The sequence below is a fragment of the Peromyscus eremicus genome, chromosome 10 (genome assembly GCF_949786415.1).
Source record: "Peromyscus eremicus chromosome 10, PerEre_H2_v1, whole genome shotgun sequence".
In the NCBI taxonomy this organism is placed as follows: Eukaryota; Metazoa; Chordata; class Mammalia; order Rodentia; family Cricetidae; genus Peromyscus; species Peromyscus eremicus.
Genome location: NC_081426.1, coordinates 64,608,760 through 64,621,228, shown reverse-complemented (window position 1 = coordinate 64,621,228; position 12,469 = coordinate 64,608,760). Strand labels below are relative to the sequence as shown.

Genomic DNA, 12,469 nt, shown 5'->3' with positions numbered 1-12,469 from the left:
TAGTGTTCAGAGAACCATTGCTTCATCAGGAGACATATTAACAGCTGCTTCTTTCAGAAACACAGTCATGGTGGTACATATCCATAGTCCCAGCTACTTCGGAGGCTGAGGCAGGAGGATTGTTAGAACCTATGAGTTCATGATCAGCCTGAGCAACAGACAGACCCTAACTTGAAAAATAAAAATAAAAATAAAACGCTTTTTGGTCTTTTAATGTATGAAAAGACACATGATGGCCTCCTAGGTGGTGATCTTCCTATTTAAATCAGTAGGTCTCTTGGAGCCGTTGGGTTTCTAGCATATTAAGCTAGAAGAACTGAATTATCGGGTTAAAGGCAATGCCGGAGCTCATTAGCTTCAGTCCGTGAATCTCCCCAAGAATGTCACAGAACCCCCAGATTTTGTGAGGTTTGCCTTCAGTTTTTTGTTTGTCCAGGACAGAGGGGGGCTTCTCTCACCGTGAGCCACCACCTATATTTTAAAAGGCCTTCCAGACAGTATTGGGCACAGGATGCTCCCATTTAAAGGGACAAAGTGCAAGAGATTGGTCGGAGAATCATGCCACTCATGAGAGATGTCTGTCACTCTCCGGTGAAGAAGCTCTGAGTCCCCAGTCCCGTCAGGAGAGGATCTGCACAGCGCAGACCTGGGTCCCAGGAGCATTTCAGAGGAGAAGCAGTCCGCTGGCTGTCAGTTAGGATTCCTGGATGCTGACTGAAAATGCAGCCGGGTGTTTGTGACACAAAGATCACCAGCTTATGGTGAGGGCCTTGGGACATTGAACTGCATAAAAGAGGAGTTTTCCTTTAGGTCTGTCCAGTGACAGCAAGGGACACAGAAACTAGGGAAGGCTCTAAAGCGGACGCTTTTGTTACCTCTGATGTTTTGCTTCTGAAATAATACAGCGAAGGCCATACAGTAATTCCTTATAAATGCTTACTTTATTCCAGGCAAGGTTCTGACTGTCAGGTCATGCTAAATGTATATTCTTTTGCTTGATTTACATAAGTACAAGTAGTCAGACTTGAAAATACATTTTTGAAAGATTGATGTGAGACAGAACAAAAACTTACACATACATGACAGGTATGCATGCATTCTCTCTTTATTGCATTTTTTCCCACACAATATATTCCGATCTGTTTCCCTCCCCCAGTTTCTCCCAGATCCTCCCTACCTCCCTACTCACCCAACTCCATACTGTCTTTCTCTCTCTTTCTCTTTAGAAACAGGCAAACAAAGAACCAAACAAACCAGACTTAAAAGCAAAGCAAAACAACAAAAACTAAAGAAAAAACATAAGAAACTACACACACACACACCATAAAAACACAAAAATTGGAAACCATAATATACAAGCAAAAGACCAGTAACCGCCCCCCATCAAAAACAAAAAAAAAAAACCCAAACATCCAAACAAAGCAAGTGATATGAGACAAAAAAGTCTACAAAAATACCATCACGCTCATTTGTGTTGGTCATCTACTGCTGGCCATAGTGGAGCTTGTATATACCACAGTGAGAATCCATTAGAGGAAATGAAATTTTCCTTTGCAAGTGGATGTCAGCTGGAGAGAGCTTCTTGCTTAGGGATGGGAGTTCCTGTCCACATCCTCCTCTCAGTTCTGGGGCCCCATCTGGCTTGAACCTGGCCTGGCCCTGTGCATGCCGCCACACTCTTGAATTCCTGTTAGTCTTGTTGTGTGGAAGACATGGGCAGACATGGTTTCCTCGATGTCATCCACTGTCTATGGCTGTTAGAATTATCCTGCCTTCTCCGTGGCAGAGCTCCCTGAGCTTCGAGAGGAGGGGTTTAATAAGGACACCCCACTTAGGTCTGAGTGTCCCAGGGTCTCTCAGTCTCTGCACACTGTCCAGTTTCGAGTCTCTGCTAGTTCCCATCTATTGCAGGAGGAAGCAGTTTGCTGATAAGAATTTCATAGTGTGCTAGAAAAAAATGGGCATCGATTTATTTTGTGGAGTATGTGGTGAATTCTCAAATCATGGAATTCCAGACTATAGTGGCAGAATGTGATCCAGAGATTTAGGTCAGGTGATACTATAAATGGGGAAAATGCCCAGCTTGGGAACTTTGGTGCAGTGGCAGATGTTTATGAGTGACAGAACTTTGGTTTGGGGATGGTAGTAAACGTACTGGGGTGACGGAAGTGGAAAGCCCTGTGATAACGGTTCAGGCCTTTACACCACCCTAGAGGCTCAGTGGCTCCTCCTTAGCTCTGTGATGTCCAGAGTGTTCTGGGCTTGTTTCTCTCTCAGGATTTGTCCCATATATCCTGCGTGCTTTCTTTCCTCCACAGGAATGCATCTGGATCCCAGAATTAAATCCAAGTGGGAAACCTCTTCCAGTCAGTTTCTTTTCATTTCAGCCATATGCCTGGGCTGCCTCTACTTTAGAAAGTGAAGAATACATGTCACTGAAAGAGTCACTATTCTTTAGCGAAGGCCCTTGCTTTTCTGTTTAGCTTCATTCTTATAGTAATAAATACTGAAAAAAAAAACCCATGAAAACTCATCCCAGAGTTTAAGTATCCAATATTAAAAACTACTACAAGACATTTGAAAATGAACTAGTAAAAACATGCCCCCCTTTGTTCCCTCCCTCCCTCCCTCCCGTCCTCCTTCCCTCCCTTCCTACCTTCATTCTTTCCTTCCTTCTTTTTTGGTTTTTGAGACAGGATTTCTCTGTGTAACAGCCATGACTGACCTGGAACTTTCTTGTAGACCAAGCTGGCCTTGAACTCACAGAGATCCATCTGCCTCTGCCTCCCCTGGGCTGGGATTAAAGGCATGTGCCACGACACATGGCAACACATGTCTTTTCTATGTATGGTTCTGATTGAAACTAGATAAACTTTAGAAGGAACTTATATGCCAGGATGTGGCCATCAAGATCTGAACATTGACACCTACTTCATTCATGTGTTGGCGTATCTCTAACCTGTCAACATTCTGCTAATATATTTCCTCACTGAAGTGGTTCATTATTTTCTGAAAGGGGGTAATGATTTACTCTTTGGTGACCCCAACCTGGAGAGTATTTGGGGCTGTGTGTTTGGGGATGGTCTTCAGTGTGGTAATATTGGGAGATAAGACCTTGGCAAGGCACGGTTTAGAGGGAAATCATTGGGTCATTGGGATTAAGGTAATTTAGTGTTCTCCCGAGGGCTGTTGTAAGCCTGCCCACACCCTGCTCTTTGTTTTTTTTTACATGGCAATGCAGTTTCTTCCATCACATGTCCTACTCTTGTATGCTCCATGAAGTGATTCAGCTGAGAGGGTCCTTAGCAAAATCAAACCCATGTAGCCATCATATTCCTGAACCTTCAAAGCTGTGGCCTAAGTGGACCTTTCTTGTTCATAAAGTTAGCCTCTTTAGGTACTACTTGATTATAGCAATGAAAAGCTGAATGATATACCAATAAACTTCGATATCATCAGTATAATTTAATATTCGAATTGACATGCTGACAATTTGTGCTTGAATATCGTCATTGAAAATGAGCCTACGCCTTTAATCCTGGCACTCGGGAGGCAGAGGCAGGCAGATCTCTGTGAGTTCGAGGCCATCCTGGGCTACAGAGTGAGTTCAGGAAAGGTGCAAAAGCTACACAAGAAACCCTGTCTTGAAAAACCAAAAAAAAAAAAAAGAAAAAGAAAAAAGAAAAAAAAGAAAAAAGAAAAAAAGAAAATGAGTTCACCGAAAATTTCCCAGTAATATAGTAAAACAAAATAAAATAAAATCAGTATGATTCAGGCATATTCTGAAAAATAAAGTAAATGTTTTGATTTTTATCTAATGTTTAACCCCATTTAGATCATTGCTGTTAATTCCCAATGAAGAGTAAATTTTCACTTTCCACAATTTTTCTGCATAAATGTGTGATAAGAAACTTCTTTCATTTTGCATTTGGACTTGTCAGCACCATTTTAAAGAGAGCAAGTTTGCTTGGTTGCTTGTTTTTCCTCCAAAAATCATTAGAATTCTTCCTTAGCTTTTGCAAAGGCTTTCCTATTAGGAAGGAAAAAAGTGAAACCACTATAATGAAGAAACTATGACATGTAAGTTCACTTTTGATGACTTAAAGAATTCTTTGATAATTTCATAATACATAAATCCATATATATATAATAGACTTTCATCATATTTTCCTCTTCCTATCCTTTCTTATCCCCATCTCCACCTCACCAAGCCCATTCACTTTCCCAGCAAACTCCCTATTATTTTTCTTTCCTTTTTTTTCTCTCTCTCTCTGGGGTGTGTGTATGCCCTACTGCATTTAATTAGGGTTGCTTGCATGAGCAAAGGTCAGGGGTGATTTACCGGAGCAAAGGCAACTTGCCACTGGGTACACCACTGAGGATTATTACTCTTCCTTCTCCGGGAGTTATGAAGTGCCCATAGGTCCTCAGGGAGGGATGGGGCCTAATGATCCCTTCCCCATCCACGCTGGAATGTCGATGGATGGACCCAGTTGGTGCTTGCAGAACTTCTGCAAGTCTTGTGCAGGTATCCACTGCGGCTGCGCATTCGTAGCCAGGCTGTGTCCAGGAAACAGAGTTTTTACAGCACTCCTACCCCTCCTCTGGCTCTTACATTTTTTTTTTCTGCTCCCTCTTGTTTGATTTTCCTGAATCTTGGAGGGGATGCTATAGATGCCCTATATGAGCCTGAGACTCAACAGTCACTTGCTCTCAGCACTTTGAATAGATATGAGTCTGCATTAATCATCGTCCACTGCAAACAACAGCGTGTTGGACCAAGGGAGAGAGCAGCACTAACTGACATGTAATCTCTAAGAGACGACAGAGGTGTTTCTTCTGTCCTTTGCCTACCTTCTGGGTTAGCGTTTCCGCTCCTTTGATGATGAGAGTTGTGAAAGGTTGTATTGAATTGATGGGCTGCCCTAGTGGCCACTTGTTTTTTAAAACTTATTCTTCTCAAGCAGAGTCTTTGATGATGAATGAGGTTCTAAGATCTGTTGGCTGCGATTGCCGGACCATGAAACTGAAGCATTAGTCTTGCCCTCAGACTATCTGCAACACTGAACAGAGACAGAACTTTGATGGTTTAAGTGTGTCACTGGTGGGATGGTGACATTATTTTTCCATTGTCTGCTTCAGAATATTAGTGTTCGTAGTCTGGTAAGGTCTGTTTTAAGCTTTTAATAGCAGCCAAGGTAGAGAGTGAAGTTATCTTTAGCTGCAGTAAGACAAAGACAAAGGGGACTTCATTTGGCAGTTTAGTTTTATGCAAAGAAGCTATTTGTAGCCAGGCATGGTGGCACGTGCCTGCAAACCCGGCATTTATGTGGCAGAGGCAGGAGAACCATGAATTCCAGGCCAGCCTGGGCCACATAATGAGACCCTGTCCCCTAGTGAAACTAAAACATGTATTTGTAACCCTGAGTTATATAATGTTTGGGAGATGAATCTGGAGCATTTGAGGATATCTTACCCCCTGCCTCCCACCACAACCTATGATATTTCCATCAAAGGCTGTGGAATCTGGACCAACACAGGGAAGGAAGCTGAAGACAGATTTTCCCTAGAAGTAGTCATCTGTGTCCTGGCTCCTGTGAAATCCACAAGGGTGAGCAAGGCACAGAGCAGCCCTTTGCCCAGAAAATCAGGGCACTGGGTCCCTGTTCAGAGGAGGCAGCTCCCTTGAGTTTTGGGGATCGAAAGGTTCCTTCTCACAGGATATGTCTGTGGCCATCGGAAGATGAATTCAGTTGCTTTCAATCATCTTCCTGAATGACGCCGCTCAGAGCTCAGTAGCCCCCTGCCCCCCCCCCCCGCGCCCCCCCCCTTCCTTTCCTGCAGAGCGCAGTGAGCAGGACAGGTGCTGTAGCTGTGCTGCTGGGCTGAAAGCCCGACTCTTGTTCTCAGTTCGTGACTGGTGTGTGGGTATGTGCTTCAGAAAGCTGTCAGCGAATGGGATGATGTGATGCATCTGAGGCGCTTGGCAGTTTGGACAGTGTCAACATAGAGCAAAATAGTAAAAAACAAACAAACAAACAAAAAAGGCAAAAACCATGCCTGGTCTAGTGCTGTGTGCCCTTAGTGCCAGTCACACAGGAGGCTGAGTAGGACGGCTGTCTTGAGGCCTGGAAATTCAAGACTAGTCTAGGCACTATAGGGGGAACTTACATCACCAACAGGTAAAACTTAATCATGATGTTTATAATTATATTTTCTGTGTAAAGGACCATTCTTCCAGGGTCTGCTCACCCTTCTGGATTTCACAGGTATCATCAAAAGGTCATTGGTGACCTTTCAGGACATGGATGACTATTTCTAGGGAAGTCTGTCTTCCATTCCCTGGTCTAGATCCCACAGCATTTAACAGATACGAATATCACAGTTTGTAGTTTGGTGTTTTGTAGACTTTTTTTTACTGATTCATTGGCAGTGAGATGATGTGCCTCTGGAGAAGAGAAACACACATCTGTTACTCATTCTCTTCTCAAGTTTTCTGACTCTCAGAGAGGATAATGTTTATTTTGTCAAACCTTTTAGGAACGGTACATCTTTTAAAACAAAAACCATGGGAAGCCATTGTTTGGAGTTGGGCTTCTGTTCTAGGCTCCAACAGACCAGACTAAGAAAATCAAAATGGAGTCACTTGTACTGTGGTGCCACGTAATCAGCCCAAAGACTTTAAGCAAGCATGCAGGTCTTTAAGCAGGCTAGTTTTCCTTGAAGAGGAAGATTCTAGTCTAGCCGAGAAAGTGCCGTCTTTGCTTTAAATCTTATTTACAAAATTACCTAGAACGAGTGAGATTTCAGTAGTCATAGTTTTAAATCTGCTGGTTGGCTTCTGTGTCCCTCTGTCCTAAGCCCATCATTCTGCCGTTTCCCGAGGGAGCTCTCATCCTGTTTTACAGAACAGAGTTTGCCGCACTCGACGGTTTCACAGAAAAGCCAAATCGGTCTGTATAATGTTATCTGTTGATAACCTCTCGTGTTACTCGATATTTCAAGTTTACACTCTACGCTACTTCCTCTTCCGTCTCTGTCACTACCGAAGAAAGTGCGGCTCTCTTGCACAACCTCCTCCCTCACCCACACGGAAACACACTTCCTGCCCTCCAAAAACATCTATAACAGCAACAAGATTATTGCTTATTATTTACATTATTGTAATGCTATGGATATTATTTATATAGCCCGGCTCAGGATGTACTGTGGTTGCTTTTGCACGCCTTTTCTGTATGTTTTTTTTTTAAGTTTCCCTGGAATGAACTAACTTTATTTTTTACATTGATATGTGTAGCTAACTTCTTGTGAACTTCCCCACGCATTCAGTTTCATCTTCTAGAAGAATTCTTCCTAGGAACCTTCTGATTTGGCCCTTTGGACAGGATCTCTTCGCTTGCTGCTTGCTGTCATCCATCTTGGAATTTCTCTTCACCGTGATGGGAGATTGGGAGGTCTTCTTGCCTTTTTCTTGTGTTAGAATCCTTGCTTCCAGAACTCTCCGTGTGTTTATTGCCTTATTTTGGTAGAACACCCCATCAGGTAGTTTTCCAGAAGAGTGAAGAGGAGGCAAGCAGTTCAGAACCTTGCATATATGAATGCTGTGTTTATGATCCTATGAATGCTGCATTATTTATGATCCTCTGCCGGTATTGATATTCTGCGGCGTGTAGAATTTGAGTTAGAAATCTGTTGTCTTCTGATGGTTCTTCCTCCATTTCCTCGTCTTTTAGTTTCTTCTAAACCCTGTTTCTGAGCTGTCGGTATTGCTTGTGGTGATCGCCATTCTGAATTTTGATCTTTTTCTTATTACCTACTTTTAAGCTTTTTGAATCTTCTGTTTATTCCCATAATTTTGGTATTTTATAAGATGTGGCTTGACTTGGTTATATTTTATCCGGATATAACCTTTATTTTGGCAAAACTTCTCTAATTTTTTTTTTCTCTTCCCATTTTTCTAGAAGTCCCGAGTTTCACACTCTGGGCCTCCGAGTGAGCCCTCTAATGCTCTTTGTATTTTCTTCCCAATTCATTGTCAGTTCAGCTTTCTGTTTTATTTCTTGGAAGATTTCCTCAGCTTAAGTCTCCTGAGTTTTTAATTTCTACCCTCTTGATTTCCAGTGCCGACCCCCCTCCCCCGGGTACTTCATTGCTCATTTTGGCCATGTCCCAACCTTGTGGCATGCATGTTTGATAGTAAGATCTTTCTGGAATTCTTTGGTGATCCTAAACCTTCTTTAATTTTGTGTTTGGGGTTGGGCCTTGTTGGCATTGGGCTAAGTATAAGGTGATGTGTTTGTGGTGTTTCTGGGAGGAACACTCCTGTCCCTGGTTTTAGTAGTGCTGGTTGGGTCTGATTTGTAGCCAATGTTCTGGTCCACATGGCACGAAAGAGCTGAGTGGTCCAAATTCGATAGAATGTGCGTAGACCCTTTGACATTAGTTCCCACTGCAGTATGATACTCCTGCCTCAGCTCTTCATTTCTCTTGGGATAGATCTTCTGTCTTAAGTTTCATGAAAACAAAACCAAAACCAAAAACAAACAAACTCAAAAAATCTCCCAAACTTCAGTTTTTCCTAGAATTGAGAATGGCTGCCTACTAGACCTACACAGAAGAGGGAATATGTTCTATGTCTTACCAGACCTGTAAAAAGTTCCCTTGGGGTTGGGCATGGTAGTGCATGCCTTGTGAGTTTGAGGTCTGCATGACTTACATAGAGAGTTTCAGGCCAACCAGAGGTACACAGTGAGACCCTGTCTCACCCCCTTCCCCTGAAAAAACTAGTTCCTTCCTTTAGAGAGTTTAGAAAATGGCTCATTTGGTGAAGTCCTTGCCATGAAAGTATCATGGCCTGAGTTCCATTCATCAAAATCCACATAAAAAGTACAGCAATGCACGCCTGTAATCCAGTGTTGGGGAGACAGAGACAGGCAGATCTCTGAAGCTTGTTGGCTAGCCAGCTTAGTGCGTCAGCGAGCTCCAGGTCCAATGAGAGACACTATTTTGATTGAGAAAGATAACAGATGTTAATCTCTGGCCTCTATATGTACCCATATCTGTAGCCAGAAGTTTCTGTCTTACCCGGTGCCACAGCCTTTCAGTCCCAAATAAACACATAGAGGCTTATATTAATTACAAACTGTTTGGTCTGTGGCTCAGGCTCATTACTAACTAGCTCTTAACTCAGCCCATTCCTATTACTCTATGTTTTGCCGTGTGGCTTCGTGGCATTACCTGTTCTCTTACATCTTGCTTCTCCTGGTGACCACATGCAGCATCTGCCTGACCCTGCCTTTTTTTTCTTTTTTTCTCCTCTCTCTCTCTCTCTCTCTCTCTCTCTCTCTCTCTCTCTCTCTCTCGGATTTCCCTCCTAGTTCCATCCTGCTCTGCCATAGGCCAATGCAGCTTTATTCATTAACCAATGGGAGCAACACATATTCACAGCATACAGAAAGATATCCCATAGCACATATCCATATATGCACACATTCACACACACACACACACACACACACACACACACACACATACATACACACACACACACACTTGCTTCAAGTTCTTCTTTACCACCACTTCTAGGGCTCCTGAATTTGGTGACTCAATTTTTACACTATCTAGAGGTATAAAATGACTTGTTTCCAGGTGCCTGTCTGTTCCTCCCTCTGTGAGACCTAGCATGTACTTGTCTTCTACTTTCTAGAATTTTTTAAAATATTTTTTTCTGTTTTCTACTTTTGAGTGTTAATTTCTTTTTAAATTTTTATTTATTTCTAAACTTATTATTATTTCTTAAATTATGTGCTTATGTATGTGTGTGTGTGTGTGTGGGTATGTGCATGTGAGTGCAGGTAACTGTGGAGACCAGAAGAGGGCATTGGATTCCCTGGAACCACAAAATGGGTGCTTGGGAACCAAATCTGGGTCATCTTCGAGAATAGTACAAGCTCTTAACTGCTAAGCTAACTTTTCAGTCCCTCAGAGTGTTAATTTCTTAAAAACAACAAGTAAATAAAATAGCTATTTTTGATGGACTTCCAGGAAGGAAGTGGGTGTATTCAGCCCTCCATCTTTAGCTGGACATTTCCATGAGGAGAAATATGCTTCCTTTATACCCTACAAAGAACAATGGCTTTTGTTGGCCAGAATTTTCCATTGACATATGAATTATTACAAGGCAGTGAATTTGTGTGTTGTGGAATGGTGGGAAGAGTCCTTCATTTGGAACCAGGAGAGATTTTTTTTTTTCCATTTTCTGGTCTTGGTCTGTGTTACTTTGGGCAAGATGCCTAATTGAACCTTAGCTTTTTAATTTGTGAGGTGAAGGGGATGATGGGTAAGATTCCTTTTAGCTCACATGGTATGATTCTATATCCCAATAAGTTCTGTTTCTCAATAAATCAGGTAGGGTGATTCCCCCCTCATCCTGAAGTCATTAAAGAGACAGTTTTCTTATTTCTGGTGTTGGGACCTTTTGCTTCTAGAATGCACTCTAGCTGTCCTCTAGTGCCTTCCAAAAGTCTGCGTACCGTTTGATAACAGTTGAGTTGCTCCATGGATCAGAACTACACACACTGTATGCTTGTGTTTAGAGCCTAGCTGGTTTCTCCCTGGTAACCTTTCCTAAGTAGCCATTTTCTTCCTTTCCTGAAAATTTCTTATAAAAAGATTTCTAAAGAAGTAGGATTTGCATACCAATAGTTTCTCAGGAAAACAAAATAGAGTACCTCTCTCATTTATCTATCTCATCTATATCTATTTCTGTATCATCTATCTCTATCTAGCTCTATCTATTTTTGAGACAGGATATTATTATATAGGCTAGTCTTGTGATCCAGGTTGTATTTGTTTATCAAGCGGCTGCTATAAGCACCAAGAGTGGTTAAGAAAAAAAAAAAGGCACAAGGCTTTAGGCTTTTCTTTCAAGATAGTGGCTCACAGTTCTACCTACACATAGAATTATGATGTCCAGGCTCCACTCCAGACCTAGAAAACATTAGAGGAAAATGGAAGCAGAACCTAGGTATCTGAATTAAAAATTGATTTTGGTGATTCAAATGTATACCTTCGTAGATTAATAGCTAGGTGAGAAGTTAAGCTTTATGCATTGTTGTAGACATGGAAGAGTATGATTAACTTTATGATGAATGAGAGAGATTATGGGTACAGACACTGGAAGATTTCCATTAACTAGAAACACAAGGAAGGATTGCATCAAAGGGACGAGTTCTGAGTTGATGGAGTTTTCATAGACGGAGAGAGAGGAGTGGGGAGAGTGCTGTAGATCAGGGAATGAATACTGGGGGGGGGGGGGCTGCTGTTTCCATCCATGTTTGGAATGCCTGGGGAAGAGTTGAAGAGAAAATTGGATGTCAGATTGCAACTGGATTGTGAACATCTTCAGAGTCAGACTAAGTGTTGTCTTTATCCTGCAGGTGTTGGGGGACCCTAAGGATGTCTGATGAATGAAATGACCCGATGGAACTTTGAAGACTGATTCAGCAGGAAGAAGGGGTATGTAGTTAGAATCAAATGAGGCAAGAGTGTTGGTCATGGAAGACCAGTTGGGAAGGTGCTGCTATTGTTCAGCTGTGAGATTAGGATGCTCTGAGCTAGGGGAATGACAGTGGAGTTAAATATAACTGTCTTAGTTAGGGTTTTATTGCTGTGAAGAGACACCATGACCACAGCAACTCTCATAAAGGAAAAACATTTAATTGGGGCTGGCTTACAGTTTCAGAGGTTTAGTCCATTATCGCCATGATGGGAAGCATGGCAGTGTGTAGGCAGACATGATGCTGGAGAAGGATCTGAGAGTTCTACATCCAGATTGGTAGACAGCAGGAAGTGAACTGACACACACTTCTTCCAACAATGCCACATCTACTTTACCAAGGCCACACCTCCTAATAGTGCCATTCCCTGTGAACCTATGGGGGCCATTTCTATTCAAACCACCATAATAACCACAACAGATGTTTGTATAGCAGTTGCACAGTAAGTTTATTATCTACATTTCTTTTAAACCTCACTAATCTTGTATTCCCACCATACCTTCTAAATGAAGGGGTGGATGTTTAGAGGTTATGCTGTTGAAGAAGCCCTCTTAAAAGTCGGAGGAGCCCAAGTGGTTGATGGTCATCGAGTAAGAGAGAATAGTTACTGTAGAGCACTGAAGTTATCAGGTTGGAAGGAGGCATGGTGGAATTCCTTAGCAGTTCAATATCTGTCACTGGCCACAGTATCAAGTAGCCTTTGAATGTGCTTCAAGAGACTCCTTTATTTCTGTGCTTTGATATGCAATCACTTCTTCAAAGGTCATGGAGGAGGTAAGGGAAGGGAAGCTGCCCTTCATTCAGCTCGCCTCAGGGAAGAATCGCAGGCCTCTTCTGAGTACCTTTGTGTTCTCAAATGGTTGAGAATTATTAAATTGGGTCGAATTTTTCCTTCCTTCCTTTCTTCCTTC

General features: G+C 42.3%; 1 protein-coding gene across 1 annotated transcript in view; it reads left to right on the top strand.

Moving 5' to 3' along the window:
• Tec (tec protein tyrosine kinase) overlaps window positions 1–12,469 on the top strand; it is a 112,823-nt gene that overhangs the window by 28,130 nt on the left and 72,224 nt on the right. Inside the window, exon 2 of the mRNA XM_059275969.1 lies at window positions 11,439–11,517. The gene's annotated coding sequence lies outside the window, so the exon portion shown is untranslated. The remainder of the gene's footprint in view (window positions 1–11,438; window positions 11,518–12,469) is intronic.